The 16,534-nt window shown below is 38.7% G+C and overlaps 1 protein-coding gene across 3 annotated transcripts in view; it reads left to right on the top strand.

The window, feature by feature from the left end:
* LOC139735362 (proline-rich protein 5-like) overlaps positions 1-16,534 on the top strand; it is a 114,275-nt gene that overhangs the window by 12,006 nt on the left and 85,735 nt on the right. For 2 of the 3 annotated variants that reach the window (XM_071646114.1, XM_071646113.1), the window contains exon 2: positions 13,280-13,526. The gene's annotated coding sequence lies outside the window, so the exon portion shown is untranslated. Of the gene's footprint in view, positions 1-1,636; positions 1,654-13,279; positions 13,527-16,534 lie in introns of those variants that run through there. The other variant, XM_071646110.1, reaches the window with a different exon arrangement.

Genomic DNA, 16,534 nt, shown 5'->3' with positions numbered 1-16,534 from the left:
GCTCAAGCAATTGCTTAAATCCATATGCATAACCTTTTGCTGGTGCTTATACCTTTTGCTTGTCCCGCACAAGCAATTGCTTGCGTTTTCAACAAAAGGGACGTCACGCCTGTGCGAACACAAGAACAAAGGCGAGTGTGGCAGCAGGTATTTGAAAGGGCATGTGTGTGCGGAAACATTTCCTGACATAGCAGAAGAGCTATCAAGTGACACTCATAAATGCACACACAGTCGCACACACAACTACACACAAACACGCATTACTGGCTGATTCCCATCACTGCTTGCAGTTGGCCGGATCTGCCAGATCGCACGTGGAGATAGGTCTCCTTGCTCTCCACCGAAGTCAGACATCCTACATGTTTTTCATCACATTTTGCATACTAACCACTGGACATTCCCGTTGTTGAAATGAAAAATTTCTTACTCTACTTATGAGTAATTTCTTATAGATTTATACCACTCCTTCACAAGTGTGGTCTTTCTTTCATGAATATGAAAATCACACTTAAAAGGGAACGTTCCAGATAAGCAAAAGCTCAAGCTCATTTTACAGAGCTTGGAAAAGCGTAAGCAATTGCTAGCAAGAACTAGTAAAAGGTATGTTTTATGCATACGTTTTTAAGCAAATGATTGGTCTCTAAGCAATTGCTTGCGGGCAGCAAGCAATTGCTTGTGCTTGCTAGCAAAAGCTTCTGCTCACAAGCAATTGCTTGTTTTTATGCATACGGATTCGAGTAAAAGGCTAGCATAAGCAATTGCTAGCGTTTATGCATCCAGCCCAATGTGACGGCATTAACAAAGTGAAGAGATTTCGTCAAGCTGCAAACAGGTGTTGCACTTTTGCCAGTGGTTGCTTAGTGGCTTGAAATGCGAATTCTGTAAATAGTAGATGACTAACAATCCATATACCGCCCATATAGGTACAGTTGTTGTTGTTTTTTCATCACTGCAGTTGATGCAACGCTGCCCTAATAGTTCAATTATCATGCCGATACCTTCAAAATTCGGGATTTACCGATGCGGAACAAAGTGTAATAGAAAACGTCACCTTTGTAACAGTTTGGTGCGTTTGTTGTCATTGTCATCACTTGTAGTTCATATCTGTTATCATTGTCGTTTTGCAGCCGATGTTATTTGAATGTGTCGTAGTGTTTGGACAGGCTCTAGTTACACCTCTCAAAACTGAATATGCTATAGTCTATTTTCAAATTTCCTGTGCTTAGAAAAGGGATGGCGGTAGAGTACGAAGCTATAATATGTCCGCTGTGAAGCAATCAAATCATTGAAGGGCTCTTTAAACAAATGAGTCATACATGTCGCTACAAATACGAAGTCTGTAAGTAAACAGTAAATCATTATAGCATCAGGAGTAAGTATCCAACAGACGATTGAAATGGTCCGTAGGCCCCTTGATTATAGGATCCCATTCCAAGCCTATCCACAAGAATGACTTAACGAAGACCATCAGGACGTCCACCAGCCCGCTAGAGAGACCAAATCGAAAGTGACTTGGGCTTTCCCTCATGCAACTGAAAGAGGCTGAACATCAAACCCAAGGAAGGCCAAATTGGAGAAGGATCACTCATAGGAGAGAAAAGGGACACACTGTCCTATGCAATTAAGTCAGTCAAGCCAAGGGACCTGTTCTCAGTAAGTTCTTTTGAGTCATTAGTTGACACATTGTTTACTAGATTCACGAAAAGCTTTTACTGAGCCTTCCAGATTCATTTCTGCGAGATGTGACTGTGTTCTCGAAAAGAACGGGGGCTTCGCGTGCAACATAATCACACGTCATTCAATCACGCACGCCTCAGTGCAATTAAGTCCATCTAGAATAGTCTGTTGCAAATTAATACCTTGCTCTCTCATTCCTATTATATCATTATACGACATTTCGCACAGTCTGTGTTTCGGTTACCCTGTGTCATGTTCATTTCGCCTTCAGATTCGTTGTCGTTTTATTGTTCGCGTTAGCGCTCCTTCCCAATAACCTATTAGTCAGTGCTTTGACAAGCAAGAGCCGAAACATGGTAAATTGAGACAGCTATAATCACCTTGATACGCGTAACGAGACTGAGAGAGCATTTTTGCTTTGTGATTTTAAGGATAAAAGAGACCAACCAGCCCTTAATGTACAGCGACGCCATTACAGGGATTGTCAATGTAAAACTGTATATACCTTCATAATTGACTACTAGTACTCGTACTTTAGCATCCATCTTCAAAAAGGACTGGAGTCTCCAGCTACCCCATGACCGCCTTAATTGATCGGACAAACTGCCATAATCTTTTGAATAAACTGAACAGATGATAACCTCGAGGCGACGTCTTATCCTGTCTGCTCCCATTAGGTCACGATGGCAAGCAAACAAAAAATCGATTGCTTAAATATAGTTAAGTATATGTATAAAACTGATGAATCCTGATAGCCCTTAAAATCACATATTTAATGTTCACAGATTTAGAACAGCGTGATTGTTATGATACTTGAATAAACTGAATTTTGATTTCATATCCAAATGAATCCTGAAGCATTTTTACAGTAATGTTTTATGATATTTGATTAGAATCTATAATTACTGTAGAATGCATTATACTGCAGAAGACAGGTCAAACGAGGAATTCTTCGCATTCTTTAGTACAGAATGTTGTTAATCTACCTTTTTCATGTAAATTCATATTATTTATTTTCTTTGTACGTCATTCATATTCTTAAGATTATGTTCCTTACAGTCTTACGTATCAAATGCAATCTTATCAGTCAAGGGTTTCAAAGTGTAACAGCCCATAATGCACAAACAGACCCATTATAGAAACAGCGTGCGTGTCTCTTGGAATTCTTGTATCATGCATATGCATGCTTGTGAATACGCTTAGTTTTGTACGACGGTTTTTTATTCAGTACATAATAAAGGTAGACCGTTATACTGCTGATATATTTTTGTTTGTAGGAACTGAATAGTGCAACATAATTATTAAGGACTCTCACCAAATTTGCTCACGAAAACAAAGATTCAGCTGGGGAGCTGATATGTTTCCCCATTTACGCGACTTCGAAAAGGAACTCTTTAACGTTCCTCACGATATTGTGAATTCATGCCCACTTCACTTTGCACATGCCCTATCAGCAAGTAGGATTCAAGAAATGTGCTTGAAGCGGTCTTATAAACGTTTTCAGCATTAAATACATTGTTGAAATGTTCCATCAATATATATCGAATGTGTCTCTATTATCAAGCCAAAAGCCTCTGCTGATGTGTCGACCGCAATATGCTTGAAATGCATCACACATCAGAAACATAGAATGTCTGTGATACACAGACAGAATGTGATAGAATTTCAGGGAACTGGAATTCTATCACAAATGGGCTGTCGAGGAGGGCAAGGAAGGGCAAATTCACACATTTTATGTTTCTTATATGCAGTGAGATATCATATACAACTATTTCGTAGGTTTATACACAGCGGTTTAGCAAGGTCTTATGTGCCGCACGTGCGTAGCAGACGTCCTTTTTATACCGTGCTTCCTAACGGGAGTTCCGCTGCTAATTTGACCCGCCTTCATCATTCAGAAAAAGTGCATTTCACTCTTCACTGACTCAGGGGCTATTTATGTCTCGCCAGGTTCTCGGTTCAGCACCCGGTACCATGCCCAAGCTTTACAATATCAGAAGAGTCAAGTGTATATAGCATAATACTTACTGCGGTAATTAAAGCAACGGGATATATAGAGTGGTACATTAATGATAGCTTCAACGTTATCTGAAGTAACAGGGGGAGTGATGACATGTATCAAGATATTTGTTAACAAAGTCAATACGAAGTGAATTTAGTTTACTTGTCAAATGCACGATTCTTAGTGTTGATAAAAATCACTGTGAGTAAGAGCAACAGTAGCAGAAGTAGTAGCGGAGGATGTACTTATCTACGAATTATACTATGCTGGTGGTGATAATACAGCAATAATGATAGATAATGAATTAACAGTAATAATGAAATGATACATAAGGCACGATAGTAACAGACACATGATGATTATACTAGTACCTGTATGAAACTTCGAATGTGTCTTTAAGATAACATGAGTGCAATTGTACTTGTCCTGGTGTTTAGTAGCATAGTAAAGCAGCAGTATAATGATAGTTAGTAGACCCTGTATTAGTTCAATAATATGATTTATTAATTAGCAGAGGCATAACTCGAGTGAACAGGTTGGGAGAGGACGAGGAGGATTACAAATGGGACTGCCATACCCTGAATTCCACACGCATTTGAATAATTTACTTATGTATAGCTATATAGAGAGTATTTCATTTTGCGTGTATTGCGCCATGCAGCCAAACACATTCACCCAAGCATTCAATTGCTGTTAAATGCAGCTAAACATTTGCTAAACCGCAGAAGGAAAGTTATGTCATGACATTGTGGCATACTTTTGGAGGATGTGCATATATTAAATATGGAAGACAAAATAGAGGAAATGACCTTTAAATATCGGACATGTTTATTTTATTGTGCGTCATATAAGTCCTTCTATTACCGCAACCTTCTCCTTTAAAGGCATTATTTACCATTTGCAGATGAAACAAAAACCGAGCTTAATGCTTCAAAATAGTTCTAAAATGTGAGGTATGGATAGAAACAGCCAGTGCAAAAAAAAAAAAAATAATCAGTATAATCAATTTTAAGCATTGTGAAACTAACAAAATGTGAACGATAGTTATTCTAGACTAAACCGTCTACAGTTGATGTGGTTTGATAAGAAACGCAGTGATATCTCTTCATATTTTAGGTTTTATTGCAAAATTTTTATGTGGTAGACTGTTTTGTGATACAACTGACCTACACATATGCATCACATGTGATAACTTGAACCATTTTTTAAAATCACTGCTCCCGAAGGTAAACAGTACCTTTAACTTTGAATGCACACATACACACATGCAAAATGACAAGTGCCTTGTAAACACACAGGGATCATCTACACTTGGTTTTAAGAAGTAGATTTGGCATTGATATCAAATGAGATAAGGAAGTGATCTTTGAACGAGCCATGAGAGCTAATAAAGTCGCTCAACGATTCTCTGCAATGTGCTCTTGTTAAGATACCCTATAGTACTAAGTCGATCGTGAAACGATTCATGGTCGTTCATCTATAGCAATATTCAACGGTGATGATAATAATAATGTTATTCTGCTTAGTAACTAATTTTTATGGCACGCGTCATTACCCTATGTGGAAATGGACTATAGCATTGGCAATGTACATTGAGTTAGAATGTCATTTGGTTTGTATATTCTTTATGACCATTGTGTGCTTACCTATACCGAATGCCTGCACCGGTTATACACTTCTGTGTCAGTACTGAATTGTCCTTCGTGAGAAATTAAAGGGAAACTCGTCTCTTCACCAACTTAAAAAACAACAGCTCGAGTATAGTCACAGAAACGACACAATTGACTTTTCACCATTCACTGAAAATGAGGTAACAAAATTTGTAGAATGTCATGTGTTTTTATGAAATTATCCTATTATAGTCACAAGCCCACGCATATTGAATAATGTGATGATGTCACCACATGACACATTTCCTTCTGACTTGCACACATGGCAATTAGCACGAAACTCGGTTTCTCGTTTTTGGCAATAGGCCTATATTGGCACCTGCATTCTCAAAAAATGACATCGCTTGATAATCATTCCTCTGGAACAGATGCGAAGGACAGAATTCCTTTTTTTTTCTGCATTCGTTCAAAGAGGACTAACAGTTTGAGTATGTTTTCAATTAAAGGATGATCTCAAAGTGCGAAATTATATTCGAAATATGAATACAGATATATTAGCCTACCTAGTGAATAACGAAACAGATATTAAAAAAGTTATATTCCATTGTCATAACTTATGTAGAATTTTATTTGAATCAATAACCGTGGTGATGTTCCATCTCAGATATTAGATATACTGTATATGGAGACGAATGATTAACAATGACTGACGGGTAAATCTCAAGTGTGTAAAGAGGTGTACCTTTGACTCCGACCTTTTTGACCATTAGATATCACAAACGTGGTATGAAAGTATATAGAAGATAGTATAATTGTACTTCAAATGACGCATAACGAGTTACCTATCCCTGATGCGATGATAATCGCCAGTTACAATCCTGTAAAGAGTTCTACTATTTTTTTTGAAGTATTGTCCTTTATGTGTGGGAGTATGAACTCGGCCTGCTTTCGCCAAGGAATATATCAAGCTAAGCACAAAATAATATGGCTTTATTGCTTTGTTCGTTTGTTTGTTTGTATTCAAATTCTGCATAATATTACCTGTCGACGTCTAACAACTAAAACTCAAAATCCCAATACCCACCCCAAAAAGTGAAAGACATAAGGATAAAGATAAGAGATAAGGAGACCATTATTATACGCTATGCGAATTATAAAAAGAGATAGCAGGCAATTTTATTTGGCCAACTTTATGGGCCACTTTAACATTCAAATAATTAAGATGTAATTCTCTCTCTGTGTTTCATTACATATCTTTTTGTTAAATTTTTGCAGACAACCTGGGCTGGCATTTGTTTTGTAACCTATTTCTAGGGAAGAGGAGGACATCGATAGATCGATCCACTCATTATTATTATAATTATTATTTTTGAGGACGTCGACTAGGTCAAAGGTGGGATAATCCGTTAATTTCTTTGGGTTGGAGGAGGGACGATTATCTGAGGATGCGGCTAGTGTAGCAGCTGTATTCACCAGAGAGGAACTCTGGTGATAATGTAAGCATACAGTAATACAATGTACTGCAAAATGTCCTTTCTCAACTTCTGCCGTCATCAATGGTTGTGGGTTGTACTGTTCACTCTGTAGAAGTTCAAGAAACAATAAACTCCATGGTCATTTGGGCTTTATGCCCGTCAGGATCCAATCGTACGTAGCTCTAATGGTGACCGCTATCGATCTCGATCGTGAAAGATATTGTAACCCAACCCAACAGAGCGCATCAGTTCGTACAATGGTCGTATCGCAAGGTATCTTAACATAATATCCACACGTACCAGATAGTCCCGTATCGGTGATCCCGATGGTAATGACCGTGTTAGATCGGGACCCAATCGTGGACACAATCGGGACAATCCTCACAGATCGTATCTGAACGGGATGCAGGTCGAGACAAATCGTGTCATCTGAAATCGTGACCATATCGCATCCAAACGCACAGAACGTTCCAGCACGTATCGACTCGCTTATACCTAAACGTGAAATTTTTGCGAAGTAAACTACAATAATATCTGCAATCAGCTACAAATGGCTAATCTGGCGTTCGTACATCGGATCGTACGACAGTGATAACCTAGCCCCACCAGCGTCGACATGTGCATGCTGTAAAGTGATTGGCGCCGCCACTTGGTGAGGATTGTTTGCTAAATCAAAGCATTTGTCATGTTGCTTGTAGTGATTTTACTGCGCATTGATATTCCACCCCTGCTCGCCAGATGCAGACACGCTAACCGTCATGACACCCACATAAACCGAAAGATTAATTTGACGGTCGCTCGCCCAAAGTATGTTTCCAGATGATATGAAATTTAGAGTCAGGATGGTTTAAATCATTTTGTGATGACACTTACTGACGAGAGCATCTCTGGTATGGCTAACAGCAACCACCGATCCCTATGGCAGAGTGACAGCTACGGCCAATAAACCGAAAGCATTTCGCCACAAAACAAAGCGCAAGACAGCAGCACTGCCCCTTATCTTGTATAGCTGAACACTTTCACTCAAGTACCTTTTTTTTTCTTCTAGCTGATATTAGTTCCTTGTGTTCTGTCTCATACAAGTGTACTAATACTTCATACTGATATCAGTTTTGTCTTCAATAATCAAGCGTGCATGTTTACAAGACTGTCCTCTAGGCAAAGTGTAAGAATTGTTGGGAATGTTGATTTATGCTATTCGTACTTAAAATCAGACAAGCAGGCTTTTACCAATATGTTTATTATGAAACTGAGAAAGGTTGCGCTTTATCCCACCCATTTATATACAACAGGAATGATAACTTTCAGCTTCCAGCCCCCGCAGGCGGAGTAAAGGATTTGTATAGGCACCTACTACAATCCACCTGCATCGCAGTCAGGCGAGCACATCACACTGGAATTTGTAATCGCTGCAGGTATACCGGTAAAATTGTCCCTCCCGTCTCTCCTCCCCCCTCTCTCTCCCACTCTCTCTCTCTCATCGTCACTCTCTTTTTTTTTCCTTTAATGCTTGCGACTTATTAATCACCCGTATACGTAAGTGCTGTAACAAAGACTTAGAGATTTGTGCATTATTGTTTTGACATTGAATGATTTCTACGTATCCTCTTAAAAATGTATGATAAATTCATTTACTCGAATGTTCATCAATTTTGATCTCTCAACTTCTGAATTGCCATTTCAAGAATATCATGAAATTGTGTTTACGTGCTCACCTTACATGTTTGATTACTGATTTGACGTTGTTGATTATCAATAACAATTGCACGTAAGTAGTCTTTGTTTTGATCTTTTTTTAAATTCTACATCTATTAAGCCACATAGTCCTCCCCACGATTTTTTTTTTTAACAACCAAACTTTCAAGACATTTTGGTGCCTTCATAGAACTTTCTGGGACTAATTTCCACGATCACCATCGTCGTTGTGCATGCATGTCCAACTTTCATCTGTTTATTTTACAAAACAATATCCTGTTTAGAGTCATTTCTTCTCAGCACCAATTCACTTTATAGATCCATCCATGATATCACCACAACTAGCCGACATACAATCACGAGGAATGAAGATGGTGCACTCACTGACATGTGAATTCGCAAGATTTGCAATAAGATACAATTTCCTGTCGGCAAGAAGCTCTCTCTCTGTGAAAGGCGTCATTCATCAAATACAGAAGCCATGCACAACACGTAAAGGGGAGTCTTGTCGCCGTAATTTGTATCTGACTCTCGAATTGCCCATTTGAACCAATTTACTTTAGGGAGGGGAGGTAGCGGCATAAACTTTTTTTTTCAAGTAAATTCACCTGACGTAACGGAGCGTTTTTGTTCCTTTGAGAGAGTGACATTTGCCAATGTTATGCGGCTCCAAAACAGAAATTATGTTTGTTTTTCAGGCGAGCACGCAAGCAAGAGGAGAATGTCGGTTGCCAAATACAACCCCATCTCCTTTGCAGAAATCACTAGAAATGGACTACTTTTCCATTCATTTGAATGAGACGTACGATTATAGTATTAAGCTACATGTTGTGTATGCGCGTTTACAAGTTATGACATTGGTAGTGCAATGGCTATACATTTTCCGATAATACAGGGTAACCGGATAATCTCATCTTTATGGTCATATTGACAAGGCTTTCTCTTTGGTAGGAAATCTAATGATGGTATTGACAAGGAAATAGTTTACAAAAAAACTGTTATCACTCAAAAGCATCAATGGCTAATATCATTTGTACCCAAATTGGTTATACCTCCAAAAAGTAAAAAACAAAAACACTTGAAGACGAGATCACGTCGACAATGTCAACGAAAATATATCTTTTGCCCAAAAAAGGATAAATTAATAGAATTGATAAAAAAAAGTAAGAAGGATTGTGCAAACTACTTAATGCTGTTTAAGTCACTGGGATGGCCTAGATGGCCCCAGTTTACACACTTTTATCCTCTTCTTGAAAATGTATGGTCACATTTTTCACGTAAATTGGCAGGAATTTGAAACGATATAAAATGTGATATCACTGTATTTATGCAAATGGTCATCATGCCCCAGTGGGGCGTCCATAGGGCTCAGAACTCCCAAATTGGATAATCTTTAAAAAGCCGTCTTTTATCAACCTCCCCCCCCCCAAAAAAAAAAAAAAAAAATCTCTGAGTGTGACTAAATTGTTCATTAGTGATAGTACTTTTCAAATTTGTTTATGGCAGATCCAGGGGTGGTCCCTTTGGGATCGGGACCAAATTAGGACCAGTTTTCACATTTTATCTTATTTTAGTCATCATGATGACCCACTTGCGGCGTCCAGCAGGCTCAGAACTCCCAAATCTTTCCTCGGGTTCTGACTCTTAACAATTGCAATTTCGCATTTGTACGCTGTTACCGTTGTTCTTATAGCTGCATGCTCCCTGATGTCACGGGGTCGTGTGCAGACAACTCCGTCCCCACACCCATGGTTTCCATGGCAACTGCAAAGTTTGCATCCATGTAGAGAGATGCTACCTCTTCTCACGGAGATGGTGAGTGGAGAGCGGAACGTGACCGATTTTTTTTTATGAATGTGTTTACGTTCTTGAAGCGCGCTGCGGCTTCGACCTCCATTTTGAACGGAAGGGGCTTGTACCTCGAAAAAAGACCAGCAAAATTTGCAGACGAGAGGCGTTCCCTGATGCCAGCAAAAATGCGCCAATGCGCCCTTCCAGACAGCTTCCATGAACCATAACCTTTACTATCATTTCAGTGTGATTCTTCGCATGAACAACTGAATGATGTCAGTGTTGTGGTAAGGTCATTTCTAAATAGGTTCTTATATTTGCCATCAGCTACTTATCGCAAAATAAAAAAGATAAACAATATCCCAAATTCAAAGTTAATAGCGTACAAAGTAAAATATAAAAAAAGAGAGGAAGAGTATAAGTATTATGATGGTACAAATCACAAGAGAAGCAGAGATTTATAGTCATGGGCCCCAGGAAACAGTGATCCCCGTCTATATAAGCACTGCTTCTCGTTGGGGGTTTAGTTTCCACTTGTTATCCCATGTATTTCTCCCGATATTTTTTATTTTCTTACGATTGATGTTATGTATTCTGCAACATTGATTGAATGCAAGTAGCTTCAGTTGAGAGAGCGCACCATTATACTCATGACAAATTTGATTTGTTCCGATACTCTGATAATAACGAAGATTTGTAATCCTGTTAATGCCAGCGAGATGATAAGAAATGACCTATTGGATAGACAACAATTTTTTGAGGGGGATGGACGAAGGAGTGATGTAGGTGTATTAGTGTACATCTACTACTATCAATAAAAGTAATGTTTTCTCCTCTCTCACGACACTTTATGATTATGTGAAATCATGGCCCATGATAAAATGATAACTGAAGTGAATTCCCCGAGTTAGACACCATAACTGTTTGATCAAAGACGCAAAACAGTGCAAGGGAGACGCGAGCCTCCGTGTATCCCAGTTGAAGACGCATTGAGCCATCATTGGCGGTTGTACGATGTCATGCGATTTACAGGACGCCGTGAAGTTTCACACCCGAGATTGCAAGTCTGCCTGTATTACTATAGAGGTATTTAGTCCCATGTATAAGGCCGCCTTGTGAAATGGTGATCTTTCTGTGAGTGACAAGGGATTGGCAGAGGATGTGCTCTTTTAGCGGATGAATGATTTTTGCCTTTAATAACAGCTTCTCTCGCAGCGGCGATTCGTGCCCCACTGATTGGACCTCATGAGGACGTAATCAAAGCGTGGCAGTGACTGAGTGGGGCAAAAGACTGCTCGAGTGTTCTCTGTCGATCGTCGACCATCACATGTACACCCAACCATGGCTAACTAGCACACTCCAACAAATAACCTTTTAAGGGGAAGCTCTCCCATTACATGCAACGGTTTTTTTTAGAAATAAGATTGGTCAACAAAAAGCTGTAAGTTCATAACGATTCAAGCTGTAATTAGAGATGACTTCAATTCACCTTTTGTCGAAAGACAACTAAAAGTAAAGGCATCTCCAATCAAAGTTTGTAACGATGAATTGGTACAGTCTTATCAATATCATTTCATTATGATTATATCAACATCATTCGTCATAAACCTTAGCCAATATCAACGTGATAAATGATATTATATCTCGAAAGTAAAATGTGGCAAGTGATTTCATACAGTGACAAAACATCTAAATTTATATACGCAGTTTCATGGACTGCATATCGCCTTAAGGCGCAACCCTAAATTGTTTGTCTTGCGTAAATTTCATAAAATAGCGAATGGAGGATAATGAATCTAGGCGTTAAGGTCATGTGTAATCATTGACTCCTTTTAACATCGCAAGCAGTATGAAGGGGACTATACTAGATTTTAAGACAAGTAACTCATTAGGTAACCGTCAGTATGAATTACTTTGGCCTTCTTTTTATGAGTCTGGGAAATAATGAAAGAATGGACATGTGGTATACACACGAACAGGGAGCACGTCACAATATACACATGCTGAAGGGGGGGGGGGGGGGAGAATTATTACGTTTTCGGACTATCGCCAGGTTAGTTGTTAGGCACAATAGGGTGATTAGCGTGCAAAAGTCAAATGACGAGGCGTCAGTGGAGATCCCTTATTACGAATAACGTATCAAATGATTATGAACACTCTTGCTGCCTGCACACGTTTCGTTTCATTCATGTGTTTTACTTCCTCTCTTCTTGCTGGCCTAAACCTTTGTTTAAGGATTGGTGTACTTGGACAGTAAAATTTCATCTCTTGTGAGGAATGACCCAGTTGTGAGGATACATTAGTTGTCTTGAATGGCATACTACTTCTACTACTGATGATAATTATAGTAATAAAATGATGGTGGTGAATGATGACGATGATGATGATAATTATAGTAATAATGATAATAGTTGAAGTGATGATAGTAATAATGATAATAATAGTAATAATAGTAATAATAACAACAATTATAATTGTTATTATTATTATTATTGTTATTATTATTGTTATTATTATTATCATTAGTAGTAGTAGTAGTAGTAGTAGTAGTGGTAGTAGTGGTAGTATTAGTATTATTATCATCATCATCATCATCATGATAATAAAAATAAAAATAATAATGATAATAATAATAATAATGATGATAATGATAATAATAGTAATAATAATAATAATAATAATAATAATAATAATACCATTTCCTTTCATTTCAATTCGTATGTAAAGAGTCTATGTATGCCAGTCTGAATTATGTGTAATGAAGTACCTATGGAAGTAATTATCCTTTCATTTATCAGTTGTGGTGATGGATGGATGAATGGATACTTAAGGTTCAAGTGGGGAATGAAGTGGAAGCGGCGGTGACATCTTGTGAGCAGCGGGAAGGGCATAGCATCAGCGCCCAAGGTTTCGGCTGGGACAAACGGCGAGGGAGATACACACGATGTCTGATGACATGCACAATCTACAGCATCTTAATGGCCGCCTGTTTTCTTGATGTTCTTGTTTTTGCTTTCTTCCTCCTTCAGGCATCGTCTGCCACTCTGTGGCTCGTCCGCTGATTCTCATTTGCGAGGGAAATTCTTCTCGGATGTTGTTGCCGAAGTGATTAAGATTCAAGGGGCGACTCCGTGTTGGTCCCATCACGAAGTCGATGGTCAGTGCATGACACGGCGGCCGGGACATCTCGAAAGCATAGTGCAGTTTACGCCTGTTTGAGAACTCAAGAGTTTTATCTGGGTAACCTGACTGACTTTCAGTTATTTATATCTGAAGGTAAGATCAGTTTTTCGTTTTTAAATGATTTTTAATCTGTCTTGTTTTCTTAAGTCGTTGTGCTCTTATCTGCAAGTGTAATTGTGATCTAATGAAAATATCTGCTATACCTGGTCTTTGAACTAATGCCCTATCGCTGATAAACTATTCACACAATGATCTGTCATTATCAGAAGTGTAAAAGATATTCAAGTTTTCGTCAAGTCATCACGGGACAGCAAAAAATATAAATAAACAAATAAAAGTCTTGCCCATTTGGTGATAATGAAAAAGAGAATGTTTCATGTTTTGATTTGTAGCATGGTTTGATTAATGAAATATCACAGTTCAGCAATTCCGAAAACATTCTATCAACTAGTTGATCAAATACTGTGGACATCTGAACGGCTTGCAGCCTTTAAGTCATAGTGGTTTCGTACACGGAGCCTGATGCTTGTGTTTGGTTTCTTGTGTCACATGACTTCAATTGCAACCTTCCTGTTTGTCATACTATGACAAAAGTTCTCGTGTCTTCTGATTGTACCCTTTTCATGTTGGCTAGCTTGTCCTGCCAAACTGTATACATGCTTACGATATATACCTGTACTGATCCCTAATACATTGAAAAGCCGTCAGTGGTATTCAAGTTCCATTTTTCCACGCTCTCTCACTTTAATTTGGATAAGCATGATTTTTTTTTTCTGACATGTAAAGTACACTCGTCAGAAGTTGTGCAAGACATTTCAATATTTTCTACACTTCGTCTTGGGGAAAGAGCTGTAGATCCTCTGAGTTCAAGGATCTATATACATAGTTTTATCTTAAGGTGTGACGCAAAGCTAGAAAGAGCTACATGAGTTTGAATTGAATTTATTTGAATTGACCGCAAAGCAATGAACGGCTATAAAACTATAACAATCGAGGGACCAACGGCTTAAAGGGGAAATCCGGGACAAATATAAGTTACCGCTAGTCTAAAAAGAAAGAGGAAAATCTTACAAGCACAGCAGTGAACGTTTGATCAAAATTGGATGAAAAGTAAGGAAGTTATATGAAACTGCGAAGTTTTCCTAATTTTTACGAAACAGTTCTTGAACAGTCTATGTGAGTATGCAAATATTGAATTGATGATGTCATCCCCTTAGTTACCGTACAATATGTGCATAAAAGTCATGGAATTCAAATTGTTTTGATCAAACACCATTATGCCTCAGACTCATATCAATATAATTATGCTTGTATATCTGACTGATCTTTATTTTCGAAGGTTGTCTGCCCGGAATAACGTTATGTTTTACACTTAAATACCAGAAAATTTGAATTTTCGTCAATTTTTGTTTTTACATGAGCAATGGCAAATTGTAAGGTGATGAAATTATCAGCTCACTCATTTGCATATTCATATCAACTTTACGGGAACTGTTTTGCAGAAATTACCGAAACTTCACAATATCATAACTTTGCTAATTTCTCTCTGATTTTTATCACATTTTTACTTCTGTGCTCGTAAGATTATACTCTTTCTAATTGGATTAACTTTCAACTGGCCTATGGGATTACCCCTCTCCAAATGAGGCTAAAATGCCCTTCCTTGCATTGGGGAACACCCGCTGCACCCTGGTGACTCTAACCAGGGACGTTGCGACTGACAGGCATGGTCTGATCCACTTTGCCTCAACAGCTCGTCAAGACAAGGAATAACTGTATAAATAAACATCAATGAAACAAAACACACACACACACACACACAAACATAAACATATACGTATGATAGGAGGGATCGACATTAGAGGTGGCCGGGTTGCCCGGCCCGGGACCTCTAAAACTTGGTGTCGGGCCACCAAATTATCTTTTGGTGGCCCGATCAGGTAACTATAAAGATTCAAAATGAATTGTTACTTTTGCTTTTATTTCGGGTTGCAAGATATCTTTTTTTTTTTTCGGACCACTAAAATTTCAGATTTTTAGGTTTTAGTGGCCCGGACAGGCACCAAACAAAAAAAAAAGTTCGTGTTGAGCCCTGTGTAATGCATTTGTTGATAATGTTGATGTGCCTAGCATAGAGTCATATATAGAGGTGTCTGGTTCCTGAGAACTTATGTGAAGTGCCATTTTATGTGCAAAACAAGTGTGTTTTGGGACGCAATGATGGTGAAGACACGTGACAAGGTGGAATGTAACGTGCTTGAGAGACTCCTCAGAGCATTTACCCACGTAATTCAAAGGGTTAAAACGTCTTTAGGCCTTATGTCTTGTAATGTTCTTCATCCACTTCTTTTTTTTTCCTGTCCATTATTGCCTTCTTTCGTGATACAGCATTTTTCTCTGTAATATGTATTTCAAGCCGTGTTATTTCGTTGCGAACCCGGAGGGAAGGGTCAAACCCTCTCTCCCCTGGAAACCAAAGAAGAGGGTGCCTCAAGGTTGACTCAATATGAATGACTTCCTCCCCTGGCTCTGCCCCTGCCTCTACTTCCTTTCTCATAGAGTTAAAGGGTAAACCCTTGTCTCGGCAAACAGACGTTTGACAATGGCTGTTATAAACACGACTAACTCGAGATTCGTTAAAAGATGTCCGTGCAAAAACCGAGCGTTCCAAAGGAACTCACACGTTGGGGCTGTGCGTTGCCCCTTCCTTACGATTTGAATGTCAGTAACTATCAACATCTTAAGTATTCTGTATTACATAATGTTTCTTGTGATGTGATTATGAGGTTACTAAAAATTTGATGTATTTATTCAGACTATTTGTACGATCTGTATGTGTGTGGGCATGTTTTTTTTTGTGTGTGTGTTTTTGTTCGGAGGTGTGTACAAAAACATAGTACGCACATATAATTGTTCAATCTCTGGCTCCCATGCACCGGAGAACATTCAAAATCACGTGATGGGCTCAGCAAGTTTCAAGCATCCCATCATCTGGTTGTTACAAATCCCATACCGTCTTCATCAAGAACATCTGCCGATGTCCTTGACATTGTAGCCTTCGCTTCATCGTCCTCATTGCTTGTCAAATCACACCACACATT

The sequence above is a fragment of the Diadema antillarum genome, unplaced genomic scaffold (assembly GCF_040938485.1).
Source record: "Diadema antillarum isolate AM-2024a unplaced genomic scaffold, OU_Dant_1.0 seq00000570_RagTag, whole genome shotgun sequence".
NCBI lineage: Eukaryota > Metazoa > Echinodermata > Echinoidea > Diadematoida > Diadematidae > Diadema > Diadema antillarum.
This window is presented reverse-complemented; position numbering and strand designations above follow the sequence as displayed.